Here is a 19,286-nt window from a genome sequence, read left to right on the forward strand (position 1 = left end):
GGAATGACAGCACGTGGTGGTCGGTTGTTGTTGGCCAAGAATTGGATCGCTGGCGATCGATGGCAATACCTTCGTGGTGTAATAAAAATGTTCGAGCGATGATTTGTGGGATTTTGGATTTTTATTTCACTGCAGAGTAGTGAGGAGAGTTAAATAAAAATAAACAATGAGAGGGAAAAAAGCATGCAGACGCCATCTTGGAACCGGGCACACTGGAGATCGTTGCTTTGTCTACCTCGTGAGACGACGCGATCGTGGTCAGCACGTCGCCGTCGCGAAGTTTGAGGTTATGGCATCACGGGCCGGTGTTTTGTGTAACCGCAAGCCGGTTAGAGAAATGGTACGTGACTTTTGGAAAAGGTACAGATTTCCTGATTGACCACCATCGTATTGGCCAGTATTTAGTACAGTGGGTTGGATTACGAATCGTCTGGGCTGCGGTGAATTGTGTTGAGTCATCGGTTCGGGTTAATCTGAGACTTGGTCCGAATTGTACAGTGATGTTTTGGATGAAGAAATCTAGATCTAGGACAGTTTCGTAACCTTATATCTTCTATAGGAGTCATTTAATGTAACATTTAACCTGACAACAGTAAAGACAGCATGATTCACTTCCAAGTCTTTATATCTACAAAGTCGAACTTTGTCCAGCCACGATGTCCCATCACTATTGGCCACAGAGGTGATTCATTGACCTGCTCCCAACCAGTACACGTGTGCTTCTTTGTACAAATTAAGCTGTGTAGACATCAACTCTTATTAGCTGCAGTAAAATATCCCACACTGAATTTACGTGTGCGCCTGGAACGTGATTTTCGCGCACTTCTGGAGCTGAGTAAAAAGACGTCAGCTGAACACCTCGCCGTCCTGTCACCACGCGTCACTCCCGTGCCGTGCCAGGCTTTTCAGTGCAACTATTTTCGTACTGCTTTGTCCAACATTAGCCCCGCGGAAAATGCTCCCAAATGCTCAATTAGCGCACACGTTTAATGATTGCCCCCTTTTGCCGGGTTGGCTTCGCGGCATCCGGAACCGCGTGCGTCCAACAGATTTTATGGTTGCCCCGTTGTCGTTTACGGATTAATGGGTTCGCGGTGTTGAACAGGTCGCCCCCGAGGTGTTGCAACTTTGTTGCGTGCAATAAATCACAGCAAAAGCCTTTTTGACGGAAATTGAGCCAAGTCACTTTGTGATTTGATAGGTTCTTTTGAAGGCGGTTTCGATTACGGACTTCAGGATTGAGGTCTCAGGTCTCAAATTAACTCAATTTTGAAGTGAAATGAAAATGTAGTGTTGTGCAACAAGTTATCTTGGGTGTGTTTGGTAAGTACCATGCTGTCAAACTGTCAATCTGTCAACAGTCAATTTACTCAAAATACGATCGAAATCATTCCTGTTTGAGATGATCTCCATGAGTTATTTTTTAAAGGCTGTGGAGTAGAGTATCTTATTCAGCAACTCCTGATTCCAACTTCGAGTTCGGAGTTTTAGCGACTCCGATTAAGACTTGAAGATATTACGCAACTCCAGCAACAGCTTTCTGAAATAACCTAACTGTAGAGATCCTATATGGAGAGGCGAAATGTAATCTTTCGGTTTCAATCGAGCTTACAAAATAAAATTCCAATCTAGCTACAAGACCTTGCAAGTATAAGGTTGGATTCTGCTTAAAATATGTTTAATCAAAAAACGATTCAAACGATGCTGAAAACCTCGTTTTGTATATAATTTTTTTTTAAAGTGATTCCAACCTTAATCTTGCATGATCTTGTCGATTAAAACCCTGTTTTGACATCTCAATTGGAATCCAGAGAAAACAATTTCGCCTCTCAATATAAGCTCTCTACCCAAGTCCGACTCCAACAACAAATTCAAATGAAAAGTTGTTGAAAGCTTCGGAACGTTCAGTCTCTCTGACTCTGACTTCTCAGAATTTATCGATTCTGAGACCGACTTTAGAGCTCCCTCCGTGTACGCAATAGAGCATGCAGCTAGTGCTCAGTGCTCCATCGTTTTTTCGATTTTTTTCGCCGTAATTGATTGTGGTTACTCGCGAGTTTGCTTCTCCAGCATGCCAAAGGCCGGCCGTGGCCGTGGCAGTTCGAGTGCGGCCTCGAAAAACCCGCAAAGTTCGTCTACCGGCCGTGTGCAAAAAGGTAAACAAACCAACGCCGTGTCGGCCGCCATCGCGCAGGGGAGCGTCAGCGCTGAAGGCATCGACAAAAAGTTACTACATCCCGGATATGTCCCAAGATCACCAGTGCGAACCCGTTCTGGTACTTCCGGTGCCACGATCAGTGGCACATCAACATCCGCCAACATCCCCATCAGGAACGAGTTCCAGATGCTGAGCGACGACGAAGAAAACAACAACAACAACACCGACGGTAGCAGCACTACCGACGACGACGACGACGATGATGGTTGTGCACGGAAAAAAGTGCCGACGTCAAAAAAGAACAACTCTCCAGCGGAACGTAGACCACCTCCAATTTTTGTTTTGGACACGTTAGCGGACGATGTTGACGAGTTGCTGGAAGGCCTCGGATATTGTCTGAAAATCGGTAAGTCGGCAGGGCAAGTGATCACACTGACCAAAAAGAATTTCGACCTGGTGTTTGAAGAATTGAAGCGTAGCAACTTCAACTTCTACACATTCAACCCCGAGAAGCCCCCTGTTAAGGTCGTCTTGCAGGGTTATCAAGACCGTCCGATCTCCGACCTGAAGGGTCACCTTTCGGACGCCGGAATAAAACCGCGGGAGATAAAAGTGCTCTCGCGAAAGACAACAGTCACGGGTGTGCACACACTGTACCTGTTGTACTTCGACCGCGGCACCGTCAAGCTCCAAGACCTGCGGCGGACTAAGACGTTGGACGGTTTTTGGGTAAACTGGCGGTTTTACACCAAGAACCCGACGGACGTAGCGCAATGCCACCGTTGCCAGAAATTCGGCCACGGCTCGCGGAATTGCAACCTCCGGCCCCGCTGCGTGAAGTGCGGTGAGTCACACCTCTTGGAGGCGTGCGCACTGCCGTGTAAGGCGGACTTGGGGGACAAGGCAGAACAAACTAAGCTGCGCGTAAAGTGTGCGAACTGTGACGGTAACCATACCGGCAATTACCGCGGATGCGTCGCGCGCAAGGTCTACCTCGAGGAGCAGGAAAAGAGGAAGAAGAAAGCGTCCCACCCTCCTCAGCGAAGTACGAGCGCAGCCGTTCCTGCAGCTGGACAGCGTACGGTTCCAGCGGAAAACTCAGCGTTCCCTCCGGGTTGGGGGCGTTCGTTCGCCAGCGTGGTCACTGCCGGTAGCAGCAGTACGGCCCAGCAAGAAGTCACCGGGGAAGATCTCTTCACCCTGCCGGAGTTCTTCGCTCTCGCGGGGGAGATGATGACGCGGTTTCGGAGCTGCCGGAACAAGGCAGAACAATTCCTGGCCCTTGATGATCAAACACATCTACAAATGATAAATTACCTGTGATCTATAGATATAAGCTTTCTCTTCCTCTACCCCCTTTCCTTTGCAATTTCTGTAAGTTTTTTTTAATAGTTTTTTCTTACTCTTGCCAGTGCCTTAGTTGAAGAAATAATTGTTCCTAAATGGATTATGATGCAACACACAGCTGTAAGGAACTCCAAAACTCTGTTATGCACTTCAAAATAACTCATTGTATCTTGATTATTCACCAAAAAAACCGAATTGAATTGAATTGAATTGAGACCGACTTTAACACCGAGTACCGTAAACCGGGGTGACATTGATAAAATTTCAATTTATTTTTGAAATATGTTTCAACTGGTAGGCTATAACGGTTATTACGGCCCTGTTCAGCAACGAAGAAGGACAACAATGGGTGGTCTCTCATGCTCATGCTCATGCTCAATATGTTTACCTGATAGGGTTTTTCTAAAGATTGTTATTTTTAAACATGTACTGGGCTAGGCCACACAAAGTTCATGCAATGTTTTTTGAAAAAAAGTTTTTTTCAATAATGTTTTAACAAATTGTTGCAGTGTTAATAACCCACAGAGTAATTTTCCATTCTTGAGTAATAATATCCCTAACAACCCGAACATCCCTAACGCCCAGAATGCCCCAACCAGTGTTAATAACCCACAGAGTAATTTTCCATTCTTGAGTAATAATATCCCTAACAACCCAAACATCCCTAACGCCCAGAATGCCCCAAACAGTGTAAATAACCCTCAGAGTAGTTTTCCGTTATTAAGTAATAACATCCCAAACAACGTGAACATCCCTAACAACCCCAATTTCCCAAACACCCAAAATGTCCCAAATAATCCCAGATTCAATGAACAAAACTACAACAACCCGTTGAAAACAAAACTAGAAAGGTGGCAAATACATTACAGTGGTGAACCAGGACCAAGATCGCTATCAGTTGGAGATTTTGTAAGACAAGTCTCAATACTGGCATATTCAAACCAAGTTTCTAACGAACAATTGCTTCAACAGTCTCATGTGTTTTTCACAGGGGAAGCCAGACGTTGGTATTTCACGTACTGGGAAAAATTTTCAACTTGGGATCACCTTATTTACTATTTGAAGTTGGACTTTGAACATCCCAACAAGGACGAGGCGGTCGAAGACGCCATTAAGAGTCGCAAACATCGTGGAAACGAGCGATTTAAGACATACTTGCAAGATATGGAAAGGTTATTCCAGGAGTTATCATACAAAATTGATGAAAGGCAAAAACTTAAATTAATTTACCAAAATACAAAAATCTCATATAAGAGACGCTTATTGTTGATCCCAATTTACACTTTGGAACAACTAACCGATTGTTGTCACAGCTTTGACTGTTTGGAACCAAATCTTCACCCTGCGATTAACCAATCGACGATCCACAATTCTCATCCAATAAATCAGATCAGCTGCTCTGAATTGGATGATGAGGAAAATGAATTTGAAGACGATGACGAAGTGAATGCACTTTTCAGGGATAAAAGATTTAAGAACAAGAAATTCATAAGAAGAGAGAATTCGAACAACTCACCAGAAGATAATCAGGACGGTATCAAGCGTAGCACGTGTTGGAACTGCAGGAAGACTGGACACTGGTACACGGATTGTCCAGAACCACGTACGACCTTCTGTTACGTGTGCGGTGAGCCGGATTGTACGTTGAAAACTTGTCCGAATAAGCATACGTGGCGTCCAAGTAGTCCAAAAAACTAGGTGGCGGGACGGCCCAGGACGTACTGCCGTCGTCCCAAGTTGATTTCAATTATTTCAATCGAGTTTTCCACGTCAATACGAGCCCTTCACGATGTCCGCACGCAACCGTTGAAATCCTCAATGAAAGGTTAACAGGACTTCTCGATTCAGGAGCGAATATTACGGTGACTAACGCAGTAGATCTTCTCGAGCGATTAAATCTAAAAATAGTCCAAAATCAGATTCGTGTTCAAGCAGCCAATGGAGCTCAGCTTACCTGTATCGGGTTCGCGTACATTCCCTTCACGTTCAATAATAAGACGAAAGTCATTCCAACCGCGATCATCCCGGAATTGTCGAAAGACTTGATCCTCGGAACAGATTTTTGGAAAGCGTTCGATATCCACTTGTCAATCGGCGGTAAACCTGTCCCGGAAGGCAGCGCGATCGATTTCGATGTTAATTCCATATCGCACGTGGCAGAATACGATCACGATAACATCTGTTTCAGCTTAGAAGTAGACCCGTCATTCCGCGGCCCAGTAGAATCCCCTCCGGTCGACGAAAGTTTAGATATTCCTTCAATAGAAATTTCCAATCACGATCTTACTTCGGTTGATGAGATAAAAACAGAACACGCGCTGTCCGAACCTGAAAAACTGAAATTATTTGAAATATTGAAAGCTTTTCCACGAACTGTGAACGGAAAAATAGGACGAACACAACTTATTCAACATAAAATCGTACTAAATCAAAGTATGCATGAAATCAAACACAAAAAAGTTCCGATTTATCCAATTTCACCCAAAATCGAAAAAGAAGTAGACAAGGAAATTGAACGACTCAAGAGTTTAGACCTGATTGAAGAATGTGAAAGTGATTTCATTAACCCTTTGCTTCCTGTGCGGAAAGGAGAAAATAAATGGCGTTTGTGTCTTGATGCGAGACGATTAAATTCATTGACAAAACGGGATGAATACCCATTCCCAAATATGTCACAAATTTTACACCGAATCGAAAAATCTAAATATTTCACAACAATTGATTTAAAAGACGCCTACCATCAGGTACTCTTACATCCCGATTCACGTGATCTGACCGCTTTTCGCACCTCAAAAGCGCTTTATCGGTACAAAACGATGCCATTTGGGTTGTTAAACAGTGGTGCAACATTAACCCGATTAATGACACGTGTTATCGGTTATGATTTGAGCCCGAAGGTGTGGGTCTACCTTGACGACATCATTATAACGTCCGATTCTTTGAATGAACATTTTGACTTGCTTCAAAAAGTCGCACTTCGCCTACACAAGGCCAATTTGACAATCAGTGTTGAGAAATCCAAATTTTGCCAGAAATCAGTAAAATATTTAGGATTCGTATTGAGTGAAACTGGAATCTCAGTAGATGCAGCAAAAATTCAACCAATTCTTGATTATCCTACCCCAAGAAATGTCAAAGATATTCGAAGATTGTTAGGCATCGCTGGATTTTATCAGCGTTTCATTGAAAATTACAGCGCAATCGTGACTCCAATTTCTGATCTATTGAAGAAATCAAAAGCAAAATTTCAATGGACAGAAATAGCCGAAGAAGCACTTCTTGCCCTAAAATCCGCGTTAACTTCGCCCCCAATTTTGGCAAACCCAAATTTTAGTGAACCTTTCGTGATAGAAACCGACAGTTCAGATATTGCAGTCGGTGCAGTTTTGACTCAAGTGTTGGAGGGAAAAAGACGTTGTATTGCATATTTTTCTAAAAAGTTATCTTCAACCCAAAGGAAGTATGGAGCCACTGAGCGTGAATGCCTTGGTGTTTTGATGGCCATTGACCATTTCCGGCCATTCATCGAAGGGACTCATTTCACCATTATGACCGACGCGATGAGCCTTACTTTTTTGAAAACAATGTCCATTAATAGCCGTTCACCTAGACTGGCCCGGTGGGCGATGAAAATTCAAGATTTAGATGTCGATTTTGTTTATAAAAAGGGAAAGGACAACATAACAGCTGACGCACTTTCGCGCTCGCTGAACCAAATCAAAGCACAGGTTTCAGATGCACAATACGAGCACCTGCGGGATTCAATTGAACGATTTCCCGAGAAATATAATGATTTTAAAGTTATTGATAGGAAAATTTATAAATTTGTCACAAACGCAGGAAAACCAGACGATCCTACTTTTCGTTGGAAATATGTCCCAACAGCGCTGGAAAAACCTTCAATTGTCAGTGATACCCACAACCAAGCGCATTTGGGTTTTGAGAAAACTTTAAGTACAATTCAACAAAAATACTTTTGGCCCAGAATGAGCGCTGATGTGCTCCGATTTTGTAAAAATTGCATGACTTGTAAACGATCGAAAGTGGATAACATCAACCCTAATCCACCCTGTGGGAAAGAGAAAATTTGTCATCGACCTTGGGAGATGATTTCAATTGATTTTATTGGTCCTTATCCTCGTTCAAAATCGGGAAACGCCTACGCACTTGTAGTAACGGATTATTTTTCCAAATTTACTTTGATTCAAGTTATGCGACAAGCAACAACAGCAGCTGTGATAAAATTTCTGGAAAATAATGTTTTTTTACTTTTTGGCGTACCGAATGTGTTGATTTCAGACAACGGTCCACAATTTATTTCACGAGCTTTTAAACAATTTCTTGAAAAATACAATGTTAATCATTGGAATTTGGCAGTTTACAGGCCCAATCCAAACCCTACCGAACGAGTCAATCGAGTGATAGTATCAGCAATTCGTAGCTCGCTAGAGAATAAAACCCAAAAAGATTGGGATCAGGGAATTCAATTCATAGCATCAGCCATATGCAACACAGTTCACGACTCAACAGGTTACACACCGTATTTTGTTAACTTTGGCAGAAACATAATTAGCTCAGGAAAAGAATATGAACACCTAACGGACACAGACCAGAACATAACTCAAGATCCATCAAAAATTAGCAACGACATGAAAAACTTGTACGAAGCCGTTCGCATAAACTTAGCGCGAGCATTCAAACGTTATGCTGGAAATTACAACCTTAGATCAACAAGAAACATAAAATTTGAGCCTGGAGAAATCGTTCTCAAAAAGAACTTCTACCTGTCAGATAAATCTGCAAACTTTAATGCTAAATTAGCACCCAAATATAGCGAAGCAAAAGTGAAAAGACAAACTGGAACGAATACATATGAATTGTGGGACACAAACATGCACAAACGACTTGGAGTCTTTCACTCCTCGGTTCTAAAGAAAATATAAATATATAAATACAGTCTAAACTTTGGAACCGAGACTTCACACTTACCAACTCTTTTGTTACAAATTTTTCCGGCTATGTCGATCTCGCCATCAGAGTCGAGTCAGTCTCCTCGATGTGCTGAGACCAACAATAGATAAATATATAACACACACAAACACTTAGTGGATTTTTTTTCCTGTAATTTTAATATGTATGTCGTCGTGCAATAATTTTCTCTGTTAAGTTTACCAATACACTATTTTGAAATAATATTTTCGAACAAACATGGCCCCAAAAACATTATTTCATCTTACAATTTTCTATTAGATTTTCATAACTTTGCCACCGCATTTCAATATTTCCACCAGTAGTAGTCGCCCATCAATATAATCACCACCAGAATTTTCCTTTTTCCTACGATCATCCCATTTCCCAACCCATTATTATCTCTCATTCACAAATTAAAACTCAGATTTATCCTCCCACACATTTTTTTTTCTCGAGACGTTAGTTTCCTTTAGTCGCCCGTAACACACCCACATGATCACCTTAGATTGGCAACATAATTTCCGCTAAAATCAGTATATTCATTTAATTTTCCCCAGACCGTCGCGTAGAATTTGATTCGCTGTAAAGTACCGACGAAGACTGATTTTGTTTTTCAAGATTGGCACTACTTACTATCCACAATATTACATACACAATAGTACAAGGCGTTGGAGCACTGATAGGGATTGCATGCGTAGTTGTATTAACTATTATCAGGGAATACAGAGATGAGTGAGATCGAGTGCACGTAGGTTCGCGTGATAGTGTGATAGGGACGAATGCATCAGTTGTGACCGCGGTTTGATCGAGAGTAGTCGAGCGTGCGCGAGTTTAGTTTTTAAGTGCGTTCTTCGCGATAATTAATCGAATTTTTTCGAAATGAAATTTTAGTTTACCGCATGATCGATCCAGAGTGACCATATATATATGGTAAATTTGTTTTAATTAGAAGCCAAAAAGGCCAAAAACCAGAGATTTCTGGGAGTTTTTAGTGCTAATTTTAAGGTGCGAATGATTTGCATGTGCGACAGGTGCAAAAGGCGGTGCGATGGTATGTGTAGGCGCTATAAGTTCCCGTCGTTCTCCAATGCGCAATAGACCGGATATTCTATGCAGCGCTTTAACAAGTAAGATTAACTTATAAATTTAGTTCAAGCCGATGAAAAAAGATGGCCGTTATTTGTATTTCTCTGTTGAGCAACTCTCCTTCTTCTATCTACTTATTATTATTCCTCTTCTTATTAAACGTGCTTTCTTTTGTTGTATTCTTTTTCTAAATTGTTCTAAATCCTAAAATCAAACTTTTATAGATTTGTAACTGTAAATAAAACTCAAAATTTAAATTTTACGTGAAAATTTTCACAATGAAAATTCCAATCACAGTAGCAATTGAAATTTTCTTATTTTTGTTGGGGGGTAATGTAACCATATTAAGAACGATCATGGGCGATCATCAATTTCCCCTAAATGAGCGAGCGCCAACTGTGTGAGGTGGCGAGCACGGGAACTAAAAATTTAAAAAAATAGACCTACTCTGCAACTCCCGTAGACGATGATCGCGGGATCGATCAACCTTTCGAAACTCTCTCAAATTTGCCTTAACGCCTAGCAACAAGGGCCCTATGCGAGAGGACCTTGGCCTTGGCCAATCAGTGCCGGCCACGCATGAGCCACTTTTCGCGGTCAAGGTTTCGAGCTAGCGTAGTCAAGGTCTCTCTGCCATTTGCTCCGAGATCGTGCGCTAGCGAAGATCGCAAGCAATAGGGAAGTCATAGAGTTGCTAAATTTTAGAAAGTGTTGCAAAGTGACCTAAGCGAATTTTCCGTACGAATTGTACCCGCGTGTGCCAAGAGATTTGCTTTGGGAAGTGAGTTGGAGTCTACTCCTTGATCGTTAAATAGAATAACTAATTTAGATCGCTTTATCACATTTTGTATATTAGGCCAATTTTCTACGCCGAGTGCATTTCCACTCCCCGCGTGCGTGCAGTGTTAAAATAGACCAAAAGGTAATTAAACTCGCTAGTTTAGGCCCAGTGTTCTAAGGTTTCTCGTTTTCGCCTGTAGAACCTTCACAGGCGAAGGTTCTTTTGCTAGGTTTTTCTTCCCGTTGGCACCCGCGACCGTTCCACAACGCGGTGCCGCACCGTGAAGCAAGCACCACGCCATCGCGTGCTTCACACCGGAGCAGCCCAAGCCAGCTAGCACAGCGAACGAACCGTGCCTATCCGCCAGGGTCCGCCGAGAGTCCGTAGGAGGCCATACCAACCCCTCCGAGCCACAGGACGCGATCGTCGACGAGAACCAGCCTCGCTGGTCCGCTGAGCCGTTCCCACGGCCACGTGGTGTCGTCCGTAGAGGTCCTCGTTTACGACCTTGAGCCACAGGACCACCATCGACGTTCGTCAGCATCCGACCCATCCGGCGTTCGACCCGTGACACGTGGTTTTCAACTCTAGCTCGAAGCACGAGTCTGTAGCGTGCCCGCCAAAGCACGTGAGCCATTGGATCCAGCCGTTTCAAGCCAGCTGCGCTGGTCAATAACCCGACATCGATCGGCAGGTGAGTGCTCCGTAGGGGACGAGCCGAAAACCCCGAGCCAGTGGACTTCACCGACGCCTGGAAGTGCTATCTCGAGTACCACGTGTCCCTGCGAAGTCGCCACTCCGTGGCGAGTTGTATCACCAGTGTAGGAAATTCATACACGCGCAGCGCCCGTACCAGGCGGCCCCAGAGCCCGCCCAGAAGCAGCAGCAACAGAGCAGCACCCGCGCAGCGTTCGTACCAGGCGGCCCGAGAGCCCGCCCAGCAACAGCAGCGGTACCGTGAGTTATCAGCAGCAGCAGCAGCAGCAGCAGCAGCAGAGCAACGTGTCCGTAGCGTGCCCGCCAACGCACGTGAGCCAGAGGACCCAGTCGTTCACGCCAGCCCAGCTGGCCAACTTCCGATCGAGAATCGGACAGGCGTGCGAGTCCGTAGAGGACGCGCCAAATCCTTGAGCCAGTGGACCGCGCCGGCGACTGAGTGTGCAGCAACATAAAACAGCCTTAGGCTGTAGCAGGTCAGATTAGGTTTAAGAGAGCTCTCTATCCCCTCACACGTGCACGTGCCCCTAAATTGTAAAACCTGCCCCCCAGAGAATAAACGAGTGGATGCAAAGTTTATATCTCCGTGTGACTCTTTTGCGAAACGCACCTTCAAAGAACACTTGGTATTTGAGTCCCTTTTCTATCCCTAGTTCCGTTTCCGTTGACGCACTTTTAATAAGTGGTTCCCACTTGACCTGCCCTGAGAAGCTAAGCCGGGTTCTCAAAGCAACACGCCCTTTCGCAGTGTGGCCCCAAGCCACACTGGCGCTTAAGCGAGAGGGTTTCAAAAGGGTGGTCTTTTCCGGATCGTTGGTTGGCGGAAACAGTTGTGGTGGTGGGTCAAAAAAATCAAATTTTGGTTCCGTGTCCCTCACCTCACCAGTCGCTAATCGCATCCCCCCAAAAGAACTGTTACATTTTCCATCTTAATTTGAACCCCGGGGTGACTTTGATAGCTACAGTTTATCTTGTTGAAATCGGATTTAAGGTGTTCAAACTTAATTTTTACGTCAAATCTATTATCACTTAGGTTGCTGATATAATCTTTAAGAAAAAAATCAATGGTTGTATTTAGTTAACTGAATTTATAAACTTTTAAACAAAATACATTTAAATTTTAGGTAAAATTTTAAAAATGTCTGATTTTAGCCCGACATTCGTTGAAATTAGTTTTGTTTATAAAATTATCGATTAATATTACATTTTCAACTGAAATCGAAGCACCAATAAAAAGTTTTTTCATTTTATATAAAATTTGTTCTATTGGAAATGCATGAAAATTTGGAGATACACATACATTTTTTTATTTTCAAACTTATTTTAACTTCTCCTAATGGAAAATTGTCCAAAGAATCCGTAAATGCATTCCGTTTTCCGATTCGACATCATATGAATTAAAAAAAAATCATAACACCTTGAGAATATTTAAATAATACTATTAATCAACATTTTCTTAATTATAGTTAACCAATTTTTTAAACTTGACAAAAGTTTATGAAAACTTCTTCAAATAGTACTTTGAACACTTCTCTACCACGGTCAGTATGATTCCATACCATTCCGTACGCATATAATTTGTAATTTTAATTTTGCGGGAAAATCTCAAACCTATCAAAGTCATCCCGATTTACAGAACTCAAAATCAGCTGGATACTCACTTCATAACCCTTTTAACCGGTTAAATTTGTGTAATCACAAAAAAAGCAAAAATGTTTCCTCCCCGACGGGGAATCGAACCTGGTCTCCCGCGTGACAGGCGGGGATACTGACCTCTATACTATCGAGGATGTGTTGATATTTGATAGGGGAAATTTTTAAATCTTTGTCCACAATCACGGCTTAGTGTGGTACTTAATCACAGCGACAACATAATTTAATAATCCCACAGGATGAAGATTTCAAAAACGGACTTCAGAACTAAAGTTTCGATTCATTGTTAATTTTGCTTTGAAGTGAAGTGGTAGTGTAGTGGTGAGTGTTGGAGAGTGTAGTTGGTGAGTACCTGTCAATCTGTCATCTGTCAATTCATACGATGCTCGATCGAATTTCTCCTGTTTGAGATGATTTGCATCAAGGTAAATAATTGCAGCAACCAATCATCAAAAATATGTCCTCCCCGACGGGGAATCGAACCCCGGTCTCCCGCGTGACAGGCGGGGATACTGACCTCTATACTATCGAGGATGTGTCGAAATTGAACTGGGGAAAATTTCAATTCTTGATTTGCTAATCACTGCTAAGTATACACTCAATCACGGCGATGAAACAATTTCTAGTTTTTCACATTCATTTAAGATTTCAGTTACGGACTTCAAAACTGAAGATTCATTTTTATTCATGTTTTGAAGTTAAGTGATAAATTATTGTGAAGTGATGTAGTGTTAGATCCTGAGTGTGATTGGTAAAGGTAAGAACAAGATTGTCCGTCAAGCCTGAACGCAAACGCAAAATTTTGCGCCTGTCATCATAGCCTGCCAGTCATCAACCATTGAACAAAGCAACCCCTGCAGATTGTTCGACTGACAGTTGATGGAAAAATCGAACTGGCACAGCGTTCTGCGTTCACCACTGCGTCGAACGGACAATCTTGTTCTTAGCTTAAGTATCTGTCAATATGTTATTTGTCACTTTATGCAAAAATCGATCGAAATCACTCTTGTTTAAGATGATCTCCATCTAGTTACTTAATTTACTCTCAAAACAGCAAAAATGATGCCTCCCCGACGGGGAATCGAACCCCGGTCTCCCGCGTGACAGGCGGGGATACTGACCTCTATACTATCGAGGATGTGTTGAGATTTGATGGGGCAAAATTTCGTCTTTTCGTCTCTTTATCACGGCTTAGTACACACTTAGTCGCAGCTTCTTAGGACGTTTTAATTGCGTCGAGATAATCCTTCACGCTAAAATTCTATTTTCATTTCAACACATCCTCGATAGTATAGAGGTCAGTATCCCCGCCTGTCACGCGGGAGACCGGGGTTCGATTCCCCGTCGGGGAGTATCATCTTTTTGGCACGCTAACCCAAATCTTCCCAGCGCAGTTGATCAGACAGGCTCCCCTTCCTAACCGTGCCCGGGTCATGTACGCTCGTTAATCTTGATGCCCTCTCAACGCCCGAAGACTCGTCGTCGTTTAATTATGTTGTTCAAATCTACCTCAATTACGTACTCACGTGAGTACGTCGGAGGCAGTTTCCGCCATGATCCATCACCGGCGTGAGACGATTACATTAGACACAGGCCACCGAATCGATGCTGTAGAGCTGAGCTCGAGACAGACAACAGGAATATAGGGGAGCAATAAATATTAATGCGTTTTAGGGATAAAGAGCCATGCGTCGTGGTGGATTAGCGATGTCTAAGCGGTTTTTGCACGAGCGCGCGGAACCCTACAAATGTCAATTAATCGAGATTAGGACGCGACTCAACGCTTCCGTGCAGCACTATTAATGTGCTGAAAACAAGGTACTTAGCAAGAATTTAAAGACATCCCCACTTGCAGCCAACTTAGCACCTTGTTGTTGATGGGTCGTACGATTTGCGTTCGCGAATTCTACGACGTCAATTAGAAATTTCACCCAGATTACCATCAGCACACACGCACGCACGACTTGGTTTATTAAACCACAGAAAGCACATTGCATTACTACACCGCACGAAACAACAACAACAATAACATGTACGCAAACATGCGATTTGTGGTGGGCCGCACACACACGGGAGAGAAAATAGCCAGTTAATGGGATAGAGAGTGTGGAGAGACCACCGAAGCGACAAAGTGAGTGACTGTAATAGCGGTTGGTAATGGTGAACGCACACACACACACACATGCGTTGTGTACGCATAGCATATTTCAGTGAATTAATATGCCTTTAGAATAATAGAATAGCACATTGAGCACATTAGCCCGCCGTTCAGTGGAGTGCGTTGTGGGTTATGAAAATAGAAGCCAATTAACGAGCTTAGCACCTCTGAACTGGTGTGGGAATGTGTGTGTGTGACTGTAATGGACTGATTTGTCTTGAAAAATGTTGTGAAATCGTGCAGATTGACTACCCTTGCGATACAATGTATGAAAATTATCAAAATTACACAAATATTTAAAAACAATGAACTTTGACTTTTTCTGATACTCAAATCAATCACAGAATTACTGATTGCACTTTTTATCACTTATTAATAACTGATAAACTCATATTTTGATTTACTTTTGATGGACAGTTCTATTACGGACGTTGAAGAGGTACTGTTTTAAGGTTTTCAATGTTTTGAGGTGTAGTGAAGCTGTAGTGTTAAGCATCGCGGTATCCTGAGTGTGATTGGTAAGTACTAAGCTGTCAATCTGTCAAACTGTCATTTGCTTAAACTTGATCGAAATCATCCCTGTTTGTGATGATCTCCATCAATTAGCTTTGTAGAGTTAGGTTCTTAAACATTTTTCTGTCCAACTTTAAAAGAGTGATTCTTGGTTGTTACAAAGAAAAGGCTAAATTTGATATTTTGTTGGTAAGAGCAGAAACAAAAAAATCTAAAAGTGTTTTTTTCCAATGGTGTTTCAAATGTCTAAAGTAACTCTTACAACACCAGTTTGCTCTCTTCAGCTTAGCAAATTTATTCCTCCCCCAACCATCCAACTCCCCTCGATTCTTGGCGTCAACTTTTGCCCGAAAAGACATGTCAACAATAAAACTGTCATCGAAGCATAACACAAAGAGACCTCCGCGCCGGTTGTCACAGACAAAAAGAGACACTGCTGCGAGACCGAAATGCATGACTTGTAGTTCGTTTCGCTACCTCATCGGTTGACAACAAGGACGTAACGCATCGAACCCAGGGGCTGCTAAAAGTTACAGAATCCAATTGAAGCACCCTTCGTGGTTCTCACCGCCCGAATCTGGCACTGACTTGTTGTCGCCGTCGTTTTGCTTCTGCTAATGATATTTTATGGGAAAGTTTTCCCGAACTCCAGTCCACGCGGCTCATGGCTTCGCTTCCTGGATTTGTGCCGGTCTTCCGATTTCTCTTCTCTTGCCGATGGGATAATTTATGAATCCGTGTACGCACCGTAAATAAATCAAAACCTGCATATTTTCTCCCGGATTTGTACGCGCCGTCGTCGCACTTTGTTCGGCCGGGAATCATCCCGCGGACTCGGGTACAGCCTCCTGAGTTTTTGCGGGGTCTTTTCAAGCATTACGTAGCGTTTAATTTGGTCTTTTGAATTTCCCTCTGTCATAACTTTAACAAATATAAAATAATCAAAACCCTTGTAGCAGTTGTCAAAAATTTGTTTTCTAAAAGTGTTACGGACGTCGTGACCGGACCTCTACGCTGAGTAACAACAAAAACAGCTTTGTCGCGGTGTATCTTTCTGGGTGTCAACGTAAATAGGATCAGTAGGCTTGGGAGCACTTTGCGACCCGTGGGTAGATTGATCTTTTTGGTGGGCCTTTCTTTTACGGACTTCAACTTTTAGGTAATGCTTCAATTTAGATTGATTTTTTTGAGGTGAAGTGAAAGTGTAGTGTTTTCATCGTGGTCTCCTAAGTATAATTGGTGAGTATTGTGCTGTCAAACAGTCAATCTGTCAACTTATTCAAAACTAGATCGAAATCATCCCTGTTCGTGATGATCTCCATCAAGTTACTTTCAAATTCAAGTTAGGTCTAAAAAAATTTCTCTACTCGCAAAGTGAAACCCTCAGTTTCTCATGGGTATAAAAAGCCAGATTTGATCAAGTCAACGTCCCCGCTCCGTGGAGATTGCGCCTTTGTCTCCCCTCTAACCGTGTGGACTCGGGCATATTTCATAATGGTTTGACATGTTAATCTGGTTTAGATCCCCACTCTGTAACCACTCGCTGGCGAGCATACTTTTTCGAACTGCGCTCCTTTCATCTACTATTACAAGCATTATGTCGTGTTAAAATGGCAATTTATCTACCGATGATTTAACTTTTAACCTAATTTTCACATAAATCTCCGTGTAAGGTTTGCGGTGGCGTGCGGTGCAGCAACCTGATATGAAAGCGGATTCCGGGTTCGGAAGCTGAATGCAATTAAAATAGTTGAACGGAAAATGTGAGAGATTGGTTGGAGGTTATTCATCGCAGGAAGAAGGAATCGTTTTTTATTCGAGTGATTTAATCTGTATTAATTTTGATGTCATTTGGTTTGTCAAATGTGACTTCAATTAAACTGATAAATGTTCACCAAAATAAGAACCTCAAAACAAGTAATAAAGAGAAAGCAGGTCGCGGTCAATGCCCGCATTATTTGACCGTGCGTCCATAAATCCTCCGCAACTCGTCCAATCGAATGGAAAAATGCCCTCATCTTAAGTGAGTCACATGAATTTCTTATCAGGAACTTCAATTCCGGTCCGAATCCAGATAAAGTGACCGGACTACCTTCCACCAGTTGGTGATAGTTTCCCTCTGCAAAAAAAAACGAAGATAAAAATGGTTATGGCCAATGGCCGTCGTTAATGTCATCGAGCGATGAGTTACGACCGACAGTTATGGATTTTGAGACATCACGTGTGACCATTGAAGCCTCTCCTTCAAGGACTTGCAGGATCACCAATAAAGTAGGGTGGCAAGGGCCACGTGGCAGGCACGAGACGCACACTTCAAATCTCACCTCATCCTGGGACCGGTACCGGTTTTGATTCTTTTGTCGAGAAAAAAAATGATTTTTTTTTGCTGCCCAAAAAGGGTACCTCTCAAATCCCAGAAAGGCGGCAACCGTTACGTTCCATTAATCACAACAAATGCAATTAATTTTCGTCCATGAATGGCAAAAGTACGATGCAAAACACTTGCATATTCGAACGTGGGATGCTCCTAAGAGGAAGAGAGAGGAGGGGCACAAATCATAAAAGCATATTAACAAACATCAGCCAAACATAAACAGTTCGTGTGAGGGCAAAACGGTTCCTTTTTTCCCCCTGTTTTGCGTTGCGTTGCGGAATCATAAATAAAATGTTCAATTGCAGCCTCTTGCGGGGCCAGGTTTCGCGTGCTCTTGCGTGAATCAGATTTTTTCCCACCACGTTACGCGTGAAAAATCTTCCCTCGATGTTTTGGGTGGAAATTTAGGGTGAGCGTACCCATTTTGGTACGTTAAGTAAATCTATACTAAGGTTTTTTCGATAATTTCCATGAATGCCTCTATTACGGACTTCAACATGAAGGTACTGTTTCAAGGTTTCAAGTTATTTGAGGTGTAGTGAAATTGAAGTGTTCAACATCGTAGTATCCAGAGTGTATTTGGTAAGTAACAAGCTGTCAACCTGTCAATCTGTCATTTTATCCCAAACTAGATCGAAATCATCCCTGCTTGTGATGATTTCCATCGAGTTGCTCCAAAAGTTGGTCCCTCTCCCCTAGCGCATCGCGCTATGGCTCTTTTATATTCAAAGCAAATCACATAATCGGCACAATCCTAGCGATATTCTGCAGTGTATTGCACATGAGGGATTCGCGTTTGGATTTCCCTGATTTTTTTGTTGCTTGGTGTAAATTCATGCGTCACGGCGAGTTGGCGGAGGCAGAAGTAATCACTGCGATAGCTAGACAGTCGATTTCATCTGAATTGACGGTAATTTATGGGAAACAATCGGGATGTGATACGAAGCGGGGGTAAGGTAAGGACGGGCGTTACGGTCCAGGGCGTCTAATTTTGGCGTTTAGTAAGTTATGGCGAATTAAGGAATTTATTGCGATTTTACTACATGTACTTGAACATCAATGCTCATGATCAGGAAAAATATTAAATGATTTAAATCTTCTACGGGCTAGTTAAACAAAATGTGCATGCAGGTTCATAATATTCTTAATTTACACCACGAAGTTAGGGAAATTGAAGCGAGAATCGAAAAAATAATGCTCAAACACCGATGGTTTGACACGTTTGTTTCGATGGTGTGCGTGAACGCCGTGTAAAAAGTGACAGTTCGTCACATTTTAGTTTGACTTTGTCCAACCAACGGGTACAAACTAAAAAAGTGTCAAACGAAAAAGTGACCAACCACCGGGGGTTGAGTGTATTTCAGACTTCCAAATAAAGTGTGCACGTGGTTTATGAATGGTCCCTTTACACTTTTGAAAATGACAATTTTGAAAAAAAATACTTTCAAACTAAATTTCAACAATCGTCAAGGTTTGCAATCTAAATTAACTTCACTCATTATTTTTATGTGAAATTGTTCAAAAATTT

The 19,286-nt window shown here is 42.5% G+C and overlaps 1 long non-coding RNA gene and 3 other non-coding genes across 4 annotated transcripts; 1 reads left to right on the top strand and 3 right to left on the bottom strand.

The window, feature by feature from the left end:
* Positions 1-4,020: 4,020 nt before the first annotated feature.
* On the bottom strand, positions 4,021-8,633 carry LOC120416447 (uncharacterized). Its single transcript, XR_008211980.1, has 3 exons — positions 8,495-8,633; positions 5,460-5,833; positions 4,021-5,403 (listed from the first exon to the last, which is right to left on the bottom strand). It is a non-coding gene; the product is annotated as an uncharacterized LOC120416447 (long non-coding RNA).
* A 4,542-nt stretch (positions 8,634-13,175) lies between these two features.
* On the bottom strand, positions 13,176-13,247 carry Trnad-guc (transfer RNA aspartic acid (anticodon GUC)). Its single transcript has one exon. It is a non-coding gene; the product is annotated as a tRNA-Asp (tRNA).
* Positions 13,248-13,779: 532 nt separating this feature from the next.
* Positions 13,780-13,851, bottom strand: Trnad-guc (transfer RNA aspartic acid (anticodon GUC)). The gene has a single exon. It is a non-coding gene; the product is annotated as a tRNA-Asp (tRNA).
* Positions 13,852-13,993: 142 nt separating this feature from the next.
* On the top strand, positions 13,994-14,065 carry Trnad-guc (transfer RNA aspartic acid (anticodon GUC)). Its single transcript has one exon. It is a non-coding gene; the product is annotated as a tRNA-Asp (tRNA).
* Positions 14,066-19,286: the final 5,221 nt, after the last annotated feature.

The sequence above is a fragment of the Culex pipiens genome, chromosome 1 (assembly GCF_016801865.2).
Source record: "Culex pipiens pallens isolate TS chromosome 1, TS_CPP_V2, whole genome shotgun sequence".
Lineage (NCBI taxonomy): Eukaryota > Metazoa > Arthropoda > Insecta > Diptera > Culicidae > Culex > Culex pipiens.